Source organism: Hippopotamus amphibius, chromosome 8 (assembly GCF_030028045.1).
Source record: "Hippopotamus amphibius kiboko isolate mHipAmp2 chromosome 8, mHipAmp2.hap2, whole genome shotgun sequence".
Taxonomy (NCBI): Eukaryota; Metazoa; Chordata; class Mammalia; order Artiodactyla; family Hippopotamidae; genus Hippopotamus; species Hippopotamus amphibius.
The window spans coordinates 110752740-110766415 of record NC_080193.1 but is presented as its reverse complement, the minus strand read 5'-3'; positions in this window follow the sequence as shown (position 1 = coordinate 110766415).

Sequence of the window (13676 nt, the reverse complement as noted above, 5' to 3'; positions counted from 1 at the left end):
GATAAACAATTTCTGAAATTAAATGACTCCATTTTCATAATAGTATAATTATACCTTCTTTAGTTAGTATACCTTCTAAGTTTAGAAACTTGAGAGAAGCATTTATAATTTTATGTTATCACTTGAGCTAGAAAGTTATGTTTATTTAAAGTTAAGGTAGGGAGGAATATGTTATCCTGGGCAGCAGTCTGAAAATTTTTCTGTGTAATTTCTTGTTAAGTATGAATACCTATGATTACCTTTGAGTGGTACCTCTTCTGCTTCCTTGCACTGCTTTCATGGGAACCAGCTACATTTTTTTTTTTTAAGCTCTTTGTTGGAATATATTTGCTTTACACTCTTGTACCGGTTTTTGAGGCTCACCAAAGTGAATCAGCTGTATTTATACATATATCTCCATATCCCCTCCCTCCCTTGGCTCCCCCCCCCCCCCCGCCCTGTCCTGTCCATCTAAGGCATCTCCCATCATCAAGTTGATCTCCTTTTGTTGTAAAGCAACTTCCCACTAGCTATCTATTTTACAGTTGGTAGTATAAAATGTCTATGCTACTTTCTCACTTCGTCCCAGCTTCCCCTTCGCACCCCCCACCCCAGCCCTGTGTCCTCAAGTCCATTCTCTACTTCTGTATCTCCACTCTTGCCCTGTCACTGGGTTCATCAGTACCATTTCTTCAGATTCCATTTTTGATAAAATGGGTAAGACTAACTCCCTGAAGCATACTGATATTTTTATCTTGTACTTCACCTTGTATTTTCATTTCACTATTACTACTGTTCCATAACTACAAGGTTGACTTCCTTTCACCTCTCATCTTTCTTAGTTTAGAGAGTCGTGATTCAGGGACAGGGGAGAAGGGAATGGGGAACAACTTAGCCAAGTATTTTCTTTAGTTATTTCCCCTAATGTCTTCTTTCCTCTTGTGATGAAAGAAAGGACCCAAAATGGTGGAGAGTTTTCAGCCTGCTCTCTGCCAAGCTCCTTTATAAGTCTCCTTTAGACTTTACTCCACATTTACCCACAACACTACATTGTGCTCATTTGCAGCAAGATGGGTGCATAACACTGGTTAATTCTTCCAGTTTTTTTTTTTTTTTCCAAATTGTATTTTCATCTGATCAATATTATTTTAACTTTGTGTTATTAGTTTGAGGGTTTTCCTACTTTGGGTGTAGGATGTTTTATTTTGTGGGGATTTATTTCAGAGGGTATCATGAGGGAAGGGAGGGTTTTAAATGTGTACTTGCAATACTACTATCTTCAAGGCCAGAGAAACTTAAAGATGGGTGATTTTGCACCTCTAGAAATCAACATTCACTTCAGGAATAATTCCATGTGCTTTCTGATCTGCCCATTCAATACTTTAAAATTCAAAATCCAAGAGTAGTTTGGATGCAAAAGAAAATTGTGCTGAGCTCTATTCTTTTCTTCTTCCTATTCCCTATTTAAAAATTACAGTACAAGTTAACCATGTTAGAGACTCTTCTTATATGTAGGTAAATCTAGTCAGGTACTAGAGATTCTAAGTTTACTTGCCAAAACCAGTTGCTATTTATGAGCATCAAATGTAAGGAAATCTAATTTTATTTCAGAGTAGTCACACGTCAGACCCAAGCAAATGCAATGTACTTTTCACGTAGTGAAACAATATTCTCAATCCAGAAGATGGAGACTGAGACATTTCTCCTATTGAAAAATATCAGGTCAGGTTGAAGGATACATTATAGTCAAGTTCCAGTCTAAAACATTATATAATGGGAATTATACAGTTTGCATTCTTGTGTATTGTTTCTTTCATTCAGCATAATGATTCTAGATTTATCCTTCTTGTGTGAGTTCCTTTTTTATTGCTGAATAGAATTCCAAGTGTATGAATTGCCGTAATTTATGCAGTCTCCTATTGATGGACATCTGGGATGTTCCAGCTTTTTGCCATTATGAATAAAGTATCAATGAACAATCTTATCTTTTTATATGTCATTTTCCTTGAATAAATTCTTAAGAATGATATTGCTAGGTCACTAGGTAGATGTATATTTGTTTTTATAAGAAACTGCCTGTTTCTAAATTGGTTGTGCCATTTTACGTTCCTGTAAAGAGTATATGTAAACTAACACAGTTTTCTAATATCTGATATTGTCAGGTTGTTTTATTTGTTTGTTTTTAGCTATTCTGGTGAGTGTGTGGAGATATTGTGGTTTTAATTATATTTCCCAAGCTTATAGTTGAAATCAAACCAGAAGTCAGGCCTAATGTAGTTTGTAATTCTCATGCTTTAGCTTTATATGTAATAAAATTTCATTTATACTTGTTAAAATATAACTTTCAAAGAATAGGTAAGACGTGATGACCTATATATAAATATAAAATCAGCATATGCCAGATATTTTACTGATTGAGAGAACCAGTAAAATGTTACAACCAATTCAGAGGAAAGTTTAAAGTCAGTTTCATATATAGGCCAGAAATTTACAAATAGATGCAAAATTGGATTTTTCCATGAGATGGGTTAGGGGAATTAAGTGTTTCTTTATTGGACAAATTTTATTTCTATGACTATAAGCAAGAATTATTTGCATTGTTTTCAGTTATCTACGACTTATAGGATTGTAAGTAGCTTGAAGAAAATGATATAAAGGCAAAAATCCCTTAGAATCAGATAACCTTGAAGGATGTGCTCTAACAATTTTCCTTTGAATACACGCAGTAATTTTTCGATCCATTTTAAAACCTTTCATAATTTTCCCCTACATACTTACGCTTGGTGTTAAAATAATCTGTTTATAATTCCAAGAAATAAAAATGCTTAATGGCCAATTCTGTGTATTTGTGTGTGTGTGTGTGTTATAAGGAGGCATACTGACTACCCTTTCTCACATGAGGTCATACTAATTCTTTAAGTTAGGCACCAAATCAGGTAGTACATAGACATACACATATGGCAGGGCCACTGTAGAATCTATAGTCCTATTGCATCCTGAGTTGTCCAGATGGATTAGCCCTCTAAATTAACATGAGATAAGGAGAATCTTCTAAATGTGTACCAACTGTGTAGAGAAGAAGAGGAGTTAATCAACTAATGAATATATTAAGCAAGCAAGGGCCATAATGGAGGAAAAGGAGACATGCTATTCAGTTAAATGATTCTTTCATTGTACTCCTAACAGAGTCATCAATTTTATAATTTACTTCTGGTTGCAATATTGGGTTTATAACCTATAATTTATTTAGTCGTTTGATATAATTTCATTGTAATTCTGCTAAATGCTAGCCACTATTCTAAGTATTTAGGATACAAAAAACAGTGTTCCTGAAAACAGTCTGTCACAGGAGATGGACAAGTTAAAAATTTTTTTGATATAATGCTGTGTTAAGATAGAAATTATATTTTTCAGATAGCAGCGTCGATTTTAAGTGAAGCATAAAAAATGTGCTAATTTCTCTTTGAAAAGCAGGTGGTTTAACTTTGAAAGGGAACACTAATTTAAGTAAATTAATCTAGTTAATGCCTTATTTTGATATACTAAAATAGACTGATTTCTTATTCAGGATTTTTAAATCAAAATTTTAATTATTTTGGCATACATGTGCATACAGATTCATCTGTAAGAAATCATACAGAGAGATCCCTTGTATTTCTTACCCAATTTCTCCCAGTGATAGTATCTTGTAAAACTATATTACCATAATGTCACAACCAGGATGTTGACATTGATTTGGTCTACTTACTGACCAATCTATCATAACAAGGATACTTCTTGTTGCCCTTTTAAAGCCATACACATTTCCTTCTCAATTCCCCTGACCCTGACCTCCGGCAACCACTAATCTGTTCTCTATTTCTATAAGTGTATAATTTCAAAATGTTATATAAATGGGATCATACAGTGTGTGAACATTTAGGATTGACTTTTTTCACTCTATATTATTCCCTGGAAATTCATCCAGTTTATTATGTTTATCAGTAACACATTTTTATTGCAGAGTTGTATTCCATGATATGAATGTACCATACCATGCCAGTTTGTTTAATCATTCACCTTTTGAAGGGTGTCTCTGTTGTTTCTGGTTTTTGGCCATTATGAATAAAGCTCCTAATCATTCATACCTGCATTCATGTGCAGGTTTTTGCATGAAAACACATTTTTGTTTGTCTGGAATAATGTGTGAGATTTCATTTTTCTAGATTGTATGGTAGTGGTATAATTAGTTTTACAAGAAACTTCTAAACTGTTTCCAGAGTGGACTTAACATTTTATATTTCTACCAGCAGTGTGTGAGTGATTTAGTGTCTCCATATCCTCACAGCATTTGGAGTTATTACTATTTTTTATTTTAGCCATTTTGAAAGGAGTGAAATGATATCATGATTTCAATATGCATTTCCCTAATAACTAATGATGCTGACCATCTTTTCATGTACTTATTTGCCATTTATATGTCTTCTTCTGTGAAATGTTTATTCATGTCTTTTATCCATTTTCTAATTGGATTTCTTTCTTTTACTGTTGTGGTTTAAGAGTTCTTTATGTATTCTTGATATGAGTCCTTTGTCAGCAATTTGCAAATTTTTTTTTCCCATCTGTAGGTTATCATTTCGTCCTTTGGCATCTGAGATATTTCTCAGATAAAATTTTTTAAATTTTGTATTATTTATATGTAATTTACTTATAAGTACTGCAGATTTAGAATAAATTAGAGTCTAAAGAGATATGCACAAATATTAGGGCAATTCTATAAACCTTCTGGTGGCAGATATAAAAAAACTTAAAGAACTAGAGAACCAGTACTTTAAATGTTTTCCCCAATAACAGCTGTGTACAAAGTCAGGAAGCAGACTAGGATTTGGTGTTTCCATTCCATTTCCTCATCCACTTCCTTTTTTCCCTAGCTTTACAGAAACTCTTAAAGAAAAACCTTGATAAAAGCATTTGTGCTTAAGGCTGAGAAGTACTAGGAACAATATGTTAATAATCTCGTTTTAAGAGGAGACTGTGGTTTAAACCAAAAGAATATTGGATAGAAGTAGGATTTTTCCCTTTTTTTCTATGGCAGGAGTTGGTGAAAAAATGAAGAAATATACCTATTTAGTATCTACTGTATTTGGTTACAACATTTAGTATTTTTCATATGTTATCTTATATGAATCAGGTTGTTTCCCCACAGATTCATGTCACCCCAAACCTGTGAATGTGATCTTACTTAGACATGGGGTCTTTGTAGATATACTCCAGTTAAGATGAGGTCATACTGGATTAGAATGTGCCCTAAATCCAAGATGACTGGTGTCATTATAGGAAGAAGGAAATTTGAACACAGAGACACAGGCACACCGGAGAATGCCATGGGAACACAGAGGCAGAAATTGGAGTTATGCTACCATAAGCCAAGAAATGGCAAAATTTGCCAGCTGTTACCACAAGCTAGAAGAGAGGTTTTTGTTATGCCAGTCCTAGGAAACTAATACATTGACTATCAGAATCTTAATCAAAGAAGTTTCAGAGATGGGAAACTGAGTTTTGAGAAATCAAATGATTTATTCTGTTATATAGGTTTGTAAGGAGTGAGACTGTAACTTTAGTTAAGCATTGTTTTCTGAACAAAGCACATGTTATTACCATTATTCTAGCTGGCTGATATTTTTGGAATATCTAAATTTATGTCATAGAGGGAGACTAATTCCAAAATTTCCCTGAATGTGCAGCTTACTCATAGGTATGCTGTATGCATGCACATGTGCGCACACACACACATGCACATACTTTCAAACATGTCACTTCATACCTAATAAATATAAGCAGTTTAATTAGCCTTATTAAAGGACCAGGTTTTATAATCACAAGACAAATCATGGGGAGAAAGAACTTAGCATCAGACCGTAAGAGTAATATAGTTGAATAATTGACATACATGATAGATTATTGGGTAAAGTGAGTGATTAGAAATAAAATGATAGATGCCAAAAGTAAGTTATGAAATGTGGGAGCAGAGTTGGTGTATCTGATTTATGTCCATTATAATTAAGCTCAGGTTATGGTGGATCAGATGACACTCCTGCCCTCTTTAGGTAGCAATTTTCTTAGTAAGGGGCAAGAAAAAGAGAGAGGAAGGGAAGGGAGAGCAGGAGGTAGAGGGAGGGAGAGAGAGAGAGAGATAGAGGAACACATATTTAAGCCAGAATTATAGAGGTGGCAGGTACTCTTGGCAGAATCTGATCTTTAGCTCAGAACAATGCTTGGCATATATTAGGTACTCAATAAAATTGTGTTGAATAATTTAATGAATAAAGGTCATGGCTCTTAAGGAGTATCCCACTCCAAATTAAAAGCTACAAACCCTTAATAGCTTTCTTGCTGGAAATTAATACATAATAATGCTTTCCCAGCTATCTGTATTTGCTTCCTGATTTGCTGTCCTTTTTTAATTTTTTTTTTTCTTGGCTCCAATCCCCTCAGGATGTTTCTGTGAATTATAAAAGATTGCTGATCTGCAATACCCCTTGGGCTAATTCCACTTGAGCATCAGTGAAAGGCCTTTATATCCCTTTGTCTATTTCATGATTGACCAACCAATAGTTAGCAAACACCAGGCTGTATTGTTTACTGAATTTGTATATGAAATGGGTGTAAGTAATGACAAGTATGTTGCAACTACTACACAGGCACAAAAATTCCCAAGTATTTCTTACCTGGACAGGTTCCTACTCCACTAGTCTCCTTTTTTCACATGACCAGGGCTTGCTTACCTCTCAGTGGACCAGTTTTCCTGAGTATATGCATACCTTATACTCCAAGACAGCTGACCCCTAGCCTCAGATTTGGTTGATTGTTTTCATACTCTTTACTACATATGCAATAAGAAAATCATACAATAGATTGGCAAAGTTTGGGCTGTGTAATTAAAAAAAATATATTGTGACACCAACAGCTTATCTATTGGATTTGCACCAAGATTAGTCCCTTTTTTTTCAAGCTTTGCTCATCAGCATTTAAAAAATTATGGATTGTAGGGTCTATCTGGAAAAGTAAATTACGGTTGTTCCAAAAAATAAAAAATAAATTAAGATAAAATAAAACTTGAGCTCTACAAAAAGTTTAAAAATCAAGATTTACATTATTAGTAGAGATGACTGAATGTCCATGCGTACGTTAAAGAGGTTGCTTGGGGAAAGCATTTAAGGTGGTTGTCAATAAATTGATGCAAATAGAGAGTGAAGTTGATGCAAATAGGAGTGAGGAGAAAATGAAAATTAATATTGACTAAGCAACTATTATTTACATGCTGCTTTCACATACAGTATTTTATATAAATATTACAATGCTTCTATAGATTAACAAATATAATTTTTCCATTATAGAGATGAAGAAATAGAAAAGTTATGCATACCACATAGCTACTGAAGGAGGTATTGTGATTTATGCACAGGTCTCAGTAACAACAAAACACATACTGGCAATTAAAGGGGGGGAAATATTGGTGTAAATGAGAAAATAAAATGGTTCAATGGCTAAGGCTTCCAGAAAGTCAAAAGTTTTTTCAGAGTAGATAGAATTGGAGGTTTCAGAACGCGAACTGCCTTGGACTGTCATTATTTAAGATTGCCATCAATAACTTTGGGGGATCTGTCAGAAAAAAGATAAAGACATTTAGAAGTGGCATGTATCAGTAGAATTATTCTTAGGGTAGAGATAACTACAAAGGAGGGGTGTTTAAGGGTTTCTGAAGAGAGAAATAAAAGTTAATGAATGTTGTGGGTATATGTTTGAAGGGCAGAGTGGAAGTCTCAGAGGTAAGTCACAGAACTGTAACAATTTTGGTATTTTATCAGAAAGTGTGAGTGAAGAAAGGATGAGGTTGGGGAGTTAGGCAAGGGATAGATGATAAAGGTCCTTAAATAAATTTAATTCTAGAATAACCATGTCTAAAAAATACAGAATGATTATGAAACATTAGTACTACACTTTAAAAGTGCTATACTTTAAAAGGTAAGATTTATTCAAATAGTTTATGTTGATTGGAAAAGTTTTATATTTAAAAAACATCTGGATTAGCTTTATAATGAAGACAGTGCTAGAAATAACTTGAACTGGAGGGCAGGGTCACCAGTTACGGAATATCAGAAATTATGCAGTGATATGAGAATTCACTGGCCTGTTACCTAGGTGTTTGTTTTTTTTTTCGTATTATTTATGATCAATGGGATGTTCAGTCTGTAAACAAGAGACCTCAAAGGTCTGGGGTTTTATTTGTTTTTATCTCTTAAAGGCATATATGCCAAGAGTAAATATATTTATTTTTTACTTTATACATACATTCATTCTTTCCTCTGAAAATCATAGTCCAGATTACTTGCAGACATTAATGTCCTTCTCTCAAGTGCTTCTGATGGAATTGGCTCTGTCCCTAATCTTGAGGATATACAGGAGCAAGGATGGGTACACAGGCTTGGAAAATCAGAGTATAATCACAATAAATGGTTTTATAACCAGAGCCAATGGGATGCATAAGGATGTTGCTGTGACTTCTGGGAAAAATCATTTCACTTTTTCCCTCTAGAATTAAAATATAATGGAAGTATGGAAAGTATTAAGCTACTGAAGCTACTTTTCACCTTGTAGAGAGAGTTGTGTAAAAATGGAGTTCTACCCAGAGAAAAAGGAGTTAGCATATTTAGAGAAAAAAACTCCTGTAAACATTAGAGGTCTTGCATCTGATTATGGCTAAAGTCTGCCCTATTCTTGGACTTTTCAGAGTCTAATTTGAATTTTATGCCATGAGAGTCCTAACTGATAGGAAGACAGGCAATAAGTTTTTATTAACTGAGGGTTGAGTAAATGAAAGAAGAATTTGCATTGGGAGCTGGATAGTTACTTCCTTAAATATAAAGTTCTAGGACAGGGATATTTAACCTAGTGTCCATGGATCTGCATGCACTTCTAATGGTCTATGACATGACCCCCATCAATTATAGACAAAATTTGAGAAGCTATACTTATTTGCATTTTTCTGTGGTGAGGGGAAAACATTTTTATCACAGTCTCAAAGAAGTCTATGACCTGTAACTTTGAAAAGAAACCTAAGTGCAGAAAGCATAAAATTAGAATAGATCAGTGTTTGCATGTTATCTATTTACAGCTACAGGATTGTTGAAAAGCAATTTTCAAAAATTATAAATTTGAATGATAGAATATATATTAAATACATCCTGCATTTTAACCTGAATTCAAAGTGAGACCCTTCAAAATGTTATCTTTGTTTCGAGATATAAGATATTCAGACTTAACTGACTTTAAATCATTACAAAATCAATTATTCCCTTACATTAAGATAGCACTGCCACTTGTAGTGACATATTTACAACCAACTTTTGACAGAGACATACACATTTTTTGAAATAGCAACAAATTAGAGATCAAATGTAGAAGTTTGATATATGGTAATTTTTTGAGGAACAAATTGAAGCTTACTCTAAAAATATTTTGTGAAGGTATAAAATATAGTTTTTATGATTATTGTGACACTTATTCTCTACCTAAATAATTTATGTCATAATAGTTTCCACATTACAAATATGCCAATTGTTCATCTTAATATTTTTGTTTTCATGGGACCTCTCTGGATAGATTTTAATCTTTTGATTTTGTGTAATGCAGATAGCTATTGGAATGTTTGCATTAGGATTTTTTCTTCATTGTTATTTCACAATATCTATTTTTCAGGACAAAGGAGTTTTAACCAAATAGTTCAGTCTTATATATAACACTGGAGAAATGCAATTTGAAGGAGGAAACAGAAACAACTCTAGTAACTAGTTTGTCCTTCAGTTCAAAACAAGTTGTCTTACAAATTCTGCCCAAATCCAAATAACAAATCATTAAGCAATTGCTTATTGTTAAAATATAGGTTTTCATCGTATACTTTTTCAGAAGACATTTTTATACCTGTAACATGGTATTTTTAATGCAATTAAAGAGGCAATGAGAAGCAACTATCCGAGGTTGATTATATTGTGTGAATAGTGTATACTATAGATTTATTTTCCTGTTTTCCCCATATATAACAGCCTCAAAATGACTTAAGGCTGCTTGGAGCTAGTAAATGAAAATGACCAGAAAACCTTTATAATTTGTTGATTAAAACTTAACTATTACTATGGACACTTTCCAAGGGTATGGTGATAGATTTTATGGGGTCATAGGAACCAAGTAAAGAAATTGATATTTATATTAGGGGAGAATAGAGAGGATTCTAATTGAATTCATAAGTAGTAATTAGTCAAATAGTGTTACATAGGTATATTTGACTCTTGGAAAATATGGGACTGGCTGCGACTCTGCAAGCATGAAATTTCCTACAGTGCCCTGGATAAGCTGAGGTAATGAACTCTTTACAACTTAATATGATTCAAAGGAATTTCATGAAAATAAATCCTTAAATTGTAAGTGTATGCGCAAGAAGGATCCTATTTATTTACTGGATTCTGCATCTCAGGAGTTTGGACTAGGTTAACACAGAACTGGTTAGCTGGTTAGGAATGGAAAATGAGGCAGAAAGAGAGAGAAATGTGGGCATCTGAGCTGTGCTAAAAGCAAGATTGCTAGAATAGGGATCCAAATTTAGATTGCTGCTGGGGGTCAATGAAATACTCAGGAGTTACAGCTGAGACTCCATTTTCCCAGATTATATTCTAGCTTCGATAGACACTGTCTGTCCTGGTTTTTCATGAAGTTCAACCTTCCAGTTAGGGAAAAGGCAGTATACCACTGATTTGATAGCTGTTCTGACTGTCTTCATCACTTGAAATTAGTTGCACATGAATAGAATTCGTGGTGTGACATTCTACCACCTTTTTAGTGGTGGAATGAAGGCAGTGGCATAGCCCTGTGAACTGTGATCTCCTTGAGGGAAAGCATTACACTTAATTCTAGTTTAGGACTTGGTACATGGTGCTCAACACGTTTGTAAAATTAATATAAGAAACCACTATGTGCAGAATATGAACATGGAAAAAAAGAAAAAGAAAAAATGAAGTGGACAAAGAAATAAAAAAATTTGTATTCACAGTAGTGAACAGAATATGATGTCAGGTCAATTTTGGATAACAAACCTGCATTGAGGATTTGTTTTAAGAAACATTTGTAGATCTCTGGTTGCATTAAATAATGAAAGAAGATTTCGTATTGAATTGAAAACATTGTTTAGGACTTCCTTAAGAATTGTATATTGAGGATCCTAGAATTAAAGGAATAGATGGCAAAATTCATATTTTTCCTCCCCTTCCACTGATATTCTTTTTCCTTCAGTTGCTTTATTGGTATCTATGAGTGAATGAAAAGAACCTGGAATTATAGTTTGTGATTACTTGTGATTGTACTTGTGATTACTCCATTTAATTCACGAGTGTAACTTATTTTAACAAATAAAATATTATGCTAACTTTGACTTTTGAAATTGTGAAATATGGAGACTGAAAAGTTTGGAAAAATAAACATATGTTTATTTTAGGTTAAATGAATCAATATTCTTCCAGATATTCTTACTATATCACATGTATAAAGAAGATATTTATTCTTAAATTCTGATTATTATTTTAAGCTGAAAATCTATTGCTTGCTACCAAGTCTGGATATGCACCACATTTTTCATGAGTATTTTTTGCTAATATTAGACCATCTTTTTTCTACCACCCCCAGCACTGATATTTTACACTAACAATAAGGTTGATAAGGTTTGTTTCTGTGAGTAGGCTGAGAATTAATCTTCGGCCAAAAAATGATATTCCTAGAATCTTAATTATTATTTTTTCTTTTTCTTTTTATTTGAGACTTCAGGCAAAAAATCTGTTTTGGAATTAATTCTTCTCTATGTATTTGGTTTATAATTGTTATATGCATGCAAATTACTTGCCGTTAACATCCCTTATTTTATTTCCTTTAATTTGTGAAACTAAATGAAATGTTCTTCTTTATTGAATGCATAGATCATAGACTCAGATAGTACAAATGACCTCTAAAGTTTATAATAAGTGAATTCCATGGCTTCAAGCCACTATTTTATCTTTATATTCCTTTGCCTCTTTAATCTTTGAAAATAATTGTTATAGTATGTATATAATAAAGCCATCACTCATCCATTATTTCATATAATGGATTAAAAACATGTGACTGGTTTTAAGTCCAAGTTATGTTATATATTGAACAACTTCTAGGTATGACACCTCAGGTTTCAAGTCAACATCTCAAAATCTAATTGTCTTCTAAGCAATCTATGGAAGTATTGAAAAGGGGGACAGTTCTGTTGACATACATAGAGAACAATACACATACTATTACCTTGATTTAAGTGAGATATGCTGCTGAATTCTGGTTTAAGATATGTTTGAGAATACTTCTTGTCTCTACTCTCATCCCACCCCACCTCTCAGTTTCTGTTGAAATAATTTAAATTATATTTAAATTAGATCAAAGATTTCTGGAAAGCAACAAAGGATGCCAAATGTTTGGGAGATTTTCTTTGCATTTTAATTTTAGAGTTGATTAATCTCTGTTTCTCAGTTTCTTCCTTTGGAAAAGAGTTAACAGTGACACCTACTTCCTTAAATTTGTTGTGAGGATTGAATTACTCAATGTATAGGAAGCATTTAGAAGAGCATTTGTCACATGTCAAATGCTATATAAATGCAAACTATTATTCTTATCATTACATTCTAATGGGTAGAACATAAAATTCTACAAATCTATACAATAAAGTGAGATGAGCCTATTACTTGCCATATTGTATATCATGGGAACATATATGTGTCTAATGAAAACATATATCTTTATTTTTAACAGGTTGATTCTAAGGGAAAAATAATAGCTGCCCTTTTAAAAACTAAACACTTAGGTGATAAAGAATGCTTTAAAACTACACTTATCTGGAAAGCTCAGAAACCTAGAATTCAGACACCATGCATATTCCACGTAATCATTTACATGAACCATCTGGAATCTGGCATCTGTATTCTAGATTTATGATTTACTGCCTAAGAAGCTTTTTAAAAAGCTCTAAACTTTTGTGTCTTTTTTTCACTGAAGTCAGTTTATTTTACAGTGTTATGTTCTGCAATATAATTGTATATCCTCATTTTCAGATATTTTTCCCTGAGTGAATAAATGTTTTCTTTTTTATGACATAATTATTTTTTAAGATTGACTTTTGTTCTACACCTCCTCACAAACATTAAGAATTGTGGTGAGTGTTTCATAATTCATATTTGAACACTCAATAGATAAACCCTCTTTTATAATGATTTCTGTATTAACTTGGCTCCAGGAAATTGGTGTCTTTTTTTCCAAATCCCTCAATTTGGACATTTCCATATGTCCAGGGTAGGCTTGAAACGTAAGTTCTTCTTAGAAGGGTGGCAGTGGGACAGTGGGATTCATATTCTAGTCAAAATGGATAGAAGAAAAGCATTATTAGGGAGGGGAACTAGAAATATCAAGGAGAGCTGAATTCACAGTTTTAAGTAGGGCACCAAATCTATGCTATGAGATGAAGATAAACCTGAGGTAATGAATGAAAGGGGCAGTTAATGAGAATGAGAAGGCAGATAAAAGTAGATGTAAGATATGTGCCGAAGAGAATAGTTCAGTTTTAAAACTGAATTTCATATATGTAGCAAAATGACTACTGG